The sequence below is a fragment of the Corvus brachyrhynchos genome, unplaced genomic scaffold (genome assembly GCF_000691975.1).
Source record: "Corvus brachyrhynchos isolate BGI_N302 unplaced genomic scaffold, ASM69197v1 scaffold71, whole genome shotgun sequence".
NCBI lineage: Eukaryota > Metazoa > Chordata > Aves > Passeriformes > Corvidae > Corvus > Corvus brachyrhynchos.
In genome coordinates this window covers 2107032-2113853 of record NW_008237609.1, presented here as the reverse complement: position 1 = coordinate 2113853, position 6822 = coordinate 2107032, and the positions used below count along the sequence as shown (strand labels likewise).

The 6822-nt window shown below is 36.2% G+C and overlaps 1 long non-coding RNA gene across 2 annotated transcripts in view; it reads left to right on the top strand.

The window, feature by feature from the left end:
* The first annotated feature begins 19 nt into the window (after positions 1 to 19).
* Positions 20 to 6822, top strand: part of LOC108446089 — a 13155-nt gene continuing 6352 nt past the window's right edge. For both annotated transcript variants that reach the window (XR_001861192.1, XR_001861191.1), the window contains exon 1: positions 20 to 4714. This is a non-coding gene — a long non-coding RNA (uncharacterized LOC108446089). The remainder of the gene's footprint in view (positions 4715 to 6822) is intronic.

Sequence of the window (6822 nt, the reverse complement as noted above, 5' to 3'; positions counted from 1 at the left end):
ATTTACACCCTCCATTGCTATGGCTATCTTGGCTACTGTTAACTTACTGAAGACAGGAAAATTAATACTAGCCCAGTGACCAAACGGAGAAAGGCTGCTGCAAGCTAGCCATTTTAATGATGGATTAGTCTTGAAGATGACTAATGACAGATGTGCAAAATGGAGCCAGAAGTAATTTAGCAGTTAAGCATTGCAGATAACCAGGAGTAAAGGTTTTTCCCTTGTTCTTTAAATTGGAGAGAAATGGGTGGACTACTAGGTGGATAAGGAATTGGTTGGAAAGTTGCATTCAGAAAGAAGTGGTCAATGGCTCAGAGTCCCAATGGACATAAGTGACAAGTGGGGTCCCTCAGGAGTGCATACTGGGACCAGTGTTATTTAATACCTTCATCGATGACTCACCCTCACCAAATTTGCAGATGACACCAAGCTGAGTGGTGCTGTTGACACACCTGAAGGAGGGGATGCCACCCAGAGGAACCAGGACAAGCTTGAGAAGTGGGTCCATGGGAATCTCGTAAGGTTCAATAACATCAAGTGCAAGGTGCTGCAGCTGGGTCGGGACAATCCCCAGTATCAACACAGGCTGGGGAGTGAACTGATGGAGAGCAGCCCTGCTGAGAAGGACTTGGGAATGGTGCTGGATGAGCGATGAGAAATGAGCCAACAATGTACGCTTACAGACAAGGAAATCACAGATACCCTGCGCTGCACCAAAGGCAAGTCAAGAGAGGTGATTCTGCCTTCTACTCCTCTCTGGTGACACCCCACCTGGAGTGCTGCATCCCGCTCTGTGGTCCCCAGTACAGGAAAGACGACCCATTGGAACAAATCCAGAGGAAAGCCACCAAGATGATTAGAGGGATGGAGCATCTCTCCTACAAGGAAGGGCTGAGAGAACTTAGTTTGTTCAGCCTGGAAAAGACAAGAATTCAGGGTGACCTGATTGTGGTCTTCCAGTACTAGAACTGAGCCTGCAAGAAAGATGGAGAGAGGCTTTTTACAAGAGCATGTAGTGAGAAGACAAGGAGGGAATGGGTTCAAACTGAAATAGGGAAGGCTTAATTAGATATTTGAAAAAAATTCTTTGCTGAGAGGGTGGCGAAACGCTAGAACAGATTGGCTGGAGTTGTCGTGAATGCTCTATTCTTGGAAGTGTGAGCAACCTGGTGTAATGAAATGTTCCCTGCCCATTGGCAGGGGGATTAGAACAAGTTCATCATCCATTCCAACCAAAACCATTCTATGATTCTATGTGGATTTCAGGTTCAATAGTTATCTGAAATTTGTCTTCAGATTATTAACATTGGTGGAATTCATAATTTTTTTTAAGGAATAACTCATCTTCCAAAACAAAAAATTGAAATGAATTTCTCAATGTTAAATATAGGTTTTCTTATTAGTGAATATTTATCTTTGTACCTTTAAAGATAGCTGCCCACTGATATCTGATTCACAACACACCCAACATTTAATCATAAACTAAATCTCTTTGTTAAGTAGATTGTATGCCATTCTCCAATAAACTGGCTTTTATACCTCTTGATATGTATTTAGTAAAGTGTGTATCAAAATCATATTTGAATTTTAGATATATTTTAAACTTTGTTGAACACCACTTATCTCTTGGCAATAGAAAAATATATTCCTTTTAATTGGAAATTTATGGGAAATACTGTCCTGATTAAATTCAAATTAGTATTCATTAACATTTGGCAGTAAACAATTCTTGGAAAATATCCCAATATAGCATTCATTTTTATTAACCTAAATTGTATGGAAAGTAATAATATGTTGTATTTGCCTCATGTCTTCCATCTCAATACAGTTGATAAGCAAAGCACTGAAGGCACAGAAAAGAAATTTTATAAGCCTTAGTACTGCAGCTGCATTAGTTGTGCAGATTTAGCACCTTAGCTACATCTACAGTATATATAAAGGTATCATATAGTTGAAAATATGAAGAACCCTGATGACAAGGAAACCTAAAGACAATAGAGATATAAAGTAACAGCTATGAAAAGGATTTAACTGAAAGTGTCTTCTACAGGATTTGAGATAGATCTAGTGGATATGAGTTAGGCATCTTCATGGACGAGTTTCAGAGCTGAAAGCCCAACCATAAGCTTTTGACCAAATTATAGAAGAGTTTATGGTGCAACTTTTTTTTAAACTGGATCATAAAACTATCTAGGATATTTCTTTTGGTAAGAATACAAACGCAAAAAATTCAAAATTTGATGGAATATGCTGAAAGAAATGAAAAAACATTATTTACATTTAAGTCCATGTCTTTTTTGATTGATTTCTGGGTTTTGTCACATATTTTTTTCTTCCTTCAAGAAATGTAAGGTAGAGTGTTGAACAAGGCACTTCAGCAAGGAGATGAATTCATTTGTCTTATCTTATTAATTAATGTTATTTAATTAATTAAGAAGCATTGCCTGCTTATGAGTTGTGAAGTCACTGCCACCATTCCAGCATGCATCCATTTCTCCAACAGTTGACTGTAGAGTGCCATGGAGGCTGTAACTTCCATGGCATCTTGACAACAGAAGCGACTATTTCAAAGATACTTTTGAAAACTGTCTCTGAATGTCAGAGTTGCTGAAATATGACAATTTTAATGAATGTGACTCATGTCCACTTGGAAAAAGAAACTGGTAATGGACAGCTGAGTGTTTTGCCTACCCGTTTAAAATTGAAACCATACCAGGTTATCTCTTAAAATAACTAGTATCCTATAATTTGGTCACATGGTAACCTTTTTTTTTCTTTATCCTGTACTGTATGAAATTTTAAATATTTCATGTTTTGATAAATTTACTTTTTTATTGAATACACTAAAGTGCTATAGAATGAAATCCTTATTGGAAGTCATAGTGTTCAAATGGAGGATAAATCTGTAGAAGGTGAGATGGGAAATTTCATTTCTTTAAATCCATATTTAATTGTTTCTAATCAAGAAAAGAAATTATTATTGCTGAGGTAGACTTCTGCTGCTTCCTTCTGAAAGTTTATGTTTTTCTTGCTCAGAGTTCGTCATGTGTTGCTTCTGTGGAGCAAGAGGTATAAATCTAAGGTAAATGAGGTGAAAATATTTTAGTTTACTAAAAAATTATGGAAAAAGCATTTTGCACAGAGAGAATGTGGTTTAGAGATGGATGGGTAGACAGACTGCACAATTAGGCTCTGTTGAAATTTACTTGATAAAAAGGAAGGTTATACATATTTAGTCTTCTTGAAGCAAGGGATTCTATAACATGTAGCACTTGATTCTAGCTCAATAAATTACTTTTTTTCTTGCAGTTTATTCCGAATTTTTTTCAAAGTAGGCAGTGGATATTGAAACTTCTCCATTTGGTCATAAAGGCTCCATTAAAAAAAAAAGCAAACTGAATAAAGAATTTAACAAATACTTCTGAAAAGAATTTTCTCTCTTCTTGCTAGTATATGTTTTATGTATTTATGTTTTATAGCTTAGTTGGTGATACCATTTAAGAGAGTTGCAGCCCAGCAATATTGTATATGTGTATGCATATATTGCCAAATATTAAGGTGAGAAAATGCCATTTAATTACAATAAATTCAAGATACTAATCCAAGTTCTTCCTCAGGTACAGGAAACAAAGTGTCTCAGATCTCAGGCAAAATTTTCCTAGTAGTTTAATCTATCCTGTGTGTGCAGTCTTTGTTGTCTGCCTTTTGCTTGCTTCACATCTCTATCTTTTTATAAGTCCAAAAAAGAAGCATTCTGGTACTATTAAAAGTACAAATTGTTAATTGTGGTTGGACAAATCCTAAGCCATGAACACTAGCAATTTAAAAAAATAATTTAAGAAAAGTATTCCTTTGACATCTCCAAATTAATAAATGTTGACATCATATTTCCAGTGAATCTCTTTTTATTATTTCAAATTACATCTGCAGCTGAAAAACCTGAAATCTGAATTGCATGGGAATGTTTGTATCAAAATTTTATTCTTGTTAGAGGTGATGGGCAGATGTGGGTGCTGTCAGGAACGAGACCTCCTGTGGAGACACTGTAGATTTGGTTTTCCAGGTGTGCTCCTTCAAGATGTCTTTCCTTCAGGGCTGACCTTCTGTTTTATGCTCAGAGCAGCAGGCTTTGTCTACAGTCCTGATTCAGGCTACAGTGATTAAGTGCAGGACTGCCCAGAAGGTACACCCAGGCTGCACCAATTTCAACATTAACATACCTTATTACTGCTTTTCCTTTATCTTAACTCTCTTTTTGCCACCTCCCTTTCTATGCCCCAATGTCCACCTACCTATCTACAAAGACCTCAATTACTTCTTCCCTATTGATCCCTGTTTTGCTGCATCTTTATCCAAATTGGGTATTTCTGTGACCATTCCTTTTGTAACCTCAGCCTTGTAGGTCATTGCTGACGTGGTTGCCTTGTCACTTCTTGCCTGTGAGAAACTGCCATCATGAAGATGCCAAGTTATCCCTCCAATTAGCTGTGAATTTTGGTCATTTTTTGGATAATTCTGCCTTAACCACCTCTGCACCCCATGCCATGACTCATGGTACTCTGTAATTTATTTCAGGTTCTCATACTGTTATCTGTCACATCCAGCCATTTCCCCTGCTGTGCCATGTCCAGCTCAGTTAACTTTATCTCGGGACACAGTTATAGCCAGCAGCATAGCCATGGACCTGCAACCCTAACAGGATTTCACCTTTTATGTAAGTTCACAGCTGTTTAAAGCCAATCTTCATGTCTATGGACACTTAAGTACAAGCTTTTTCTTATACCATTAACACAGGTAACTAAGGGGACTAAAATGCCAAATTGTTATAGCACAGGTAGAAATAAGTGCCCATCACTTTTGTGCCTCTCTTCGTAACATACCTGTTGTCAGTTAACTTTTCCAGTAACACCACTAGTAGTGTTTGGCATTGAGAGACGTCAAATAACTATCAGAGCCATCTGGCTTTGATTAATTTTCTCAAGCACTCTAGCCTTGCAAAAAGTTTTACTTTTATGCTATTATCATATTTATGCATCATCATTATATGCCATGTTTTATTTGTTGCTTGTTTATCAACTTTGACATCATCTTCTCACTGAAAATTATCTGTACTGTAAAAACATACTTTAATATCTCTCTTGTTAGAAAAAAAAGTAAATTCTCTTCTAGACCTTTAGATTTCATTTAAATGATCCTTAAAAACTTTGAAAGGAAAAAAATTAGTTACAAAGCTGTGGCTGAGAATTTTGCAGTCCACTGTATTTGTGTTTTCTGTATGAAGATTTGTCATCAAGTAGGAGAATGAAAGGTTTTAGCTAATTAAAAAAATAGTCTACATTTGTGAACACTGCAAACAAAATATTTCATGATGTTAAAATGTTATTAAGAGCAAACTGTGATTTAAGAAGTTAATTAAAAAATGCACTCAAAAGTCGATTCTGCTTTCAGAAGTATTGATTATTCCTTCCATGTTCTTCATTTTAACTATAAAGAAAATTACCGCCAATTGCTGGAGTTTTACTTTGAGAACTTAAAATTATTACCTCTGTTTTAGCTGTGTATTACATTTTATTATTTATTTATTGAAGAAAATGTAGCTGAAACATACCTATTAGTTATGATTTTGTACACTAAACTCCAAAAGATATTTGTATATTTTCCAAGTGTGGAAATAGCCCATCAGTGGATCTGGTTTTCTGTACAGATATTATCTGGAACTTGACCCTTCTCTGAATGTTTCTCACACTTAAAGTCTTTGGGTTTGCTACTAACAGAGGCAAAGTCTTTAATCTCTAGTTCCCCTCTGCTGTCTCCAGGTCCTTTTTCAAATGTAGTTTAGGTTGTAAGGCAGATTTTAAAGGATAGTTCTGTGGCCAAATGACAGAAATTGGTAAGAACATAGGACAGAGTAAGTGTAGGGTCATGCAAGTTGCAAATGAGCTCCAGACTGCACACACTCAAAATCTATTGTGCTCAGATATCACATGTAGTTTTGAAAGCTAAATCTGTGCTTTGCGTTATAGTCAGTGGTAAGACTTGGCACCATCCAGTTGCCTTACCATTCAGTGACATGACAAATATAACACAGTCCCTTGTGTCCTTCTCCTTCAAGTTGCAGCTGCTTAAGATACCTAAAGACACATCTACTGGCAGTATGTTTTTTTTTTTAATATTTGGCATATTTCATTTACTAGTGCCTGTTTTTTTGGAATTTTTTTATGTACGGTTTTAGGTATTTCTCGCTATAGTGTATTCAAACCCTGTAGAAGTCTGGTTTGCCTGTGCATTGTGTTTGTGTGTTTACACAACATAAATTCATAAATGCTGTGTTAGCTCTTAACCAAGTGTATTATATGGACAGATAGAAATATGATGTCTGAGTCTCAGATGCACTTGAAAGTTGAATGGTACCACAGCCACTAAGTTCTCCTGTCAGTACTTCTTTACTTGTACTTTAATAACCTATTTATTTGGAATTATATAGATGCTAGAAAGAATAACTGGTCAGAAAAGTCAGATAAATTCAATGAAGTTAGTGTCCAACAGAAATTATCGAAGCACAGACTAACCTCATTAGACTCCCATGTCATATTATGCCTCCTTGATAGAAAGCTACCTGGCTGGATAGAAGTCTAACTTGGTAATGTGCCCTGCAGAGTATCATGTATGGAATCATTTTGGTCAAGTGAAATTGAGAAATAAAAGTCCTCTATGACTGAAAACCAGTGATGCTACAGAAATGGCCATGTAAATGATGAGATGAAGAATGGCTAAGAAGGGAAATTAAAACCAAACCAAAATAAAAAATAAGAAAATAACACC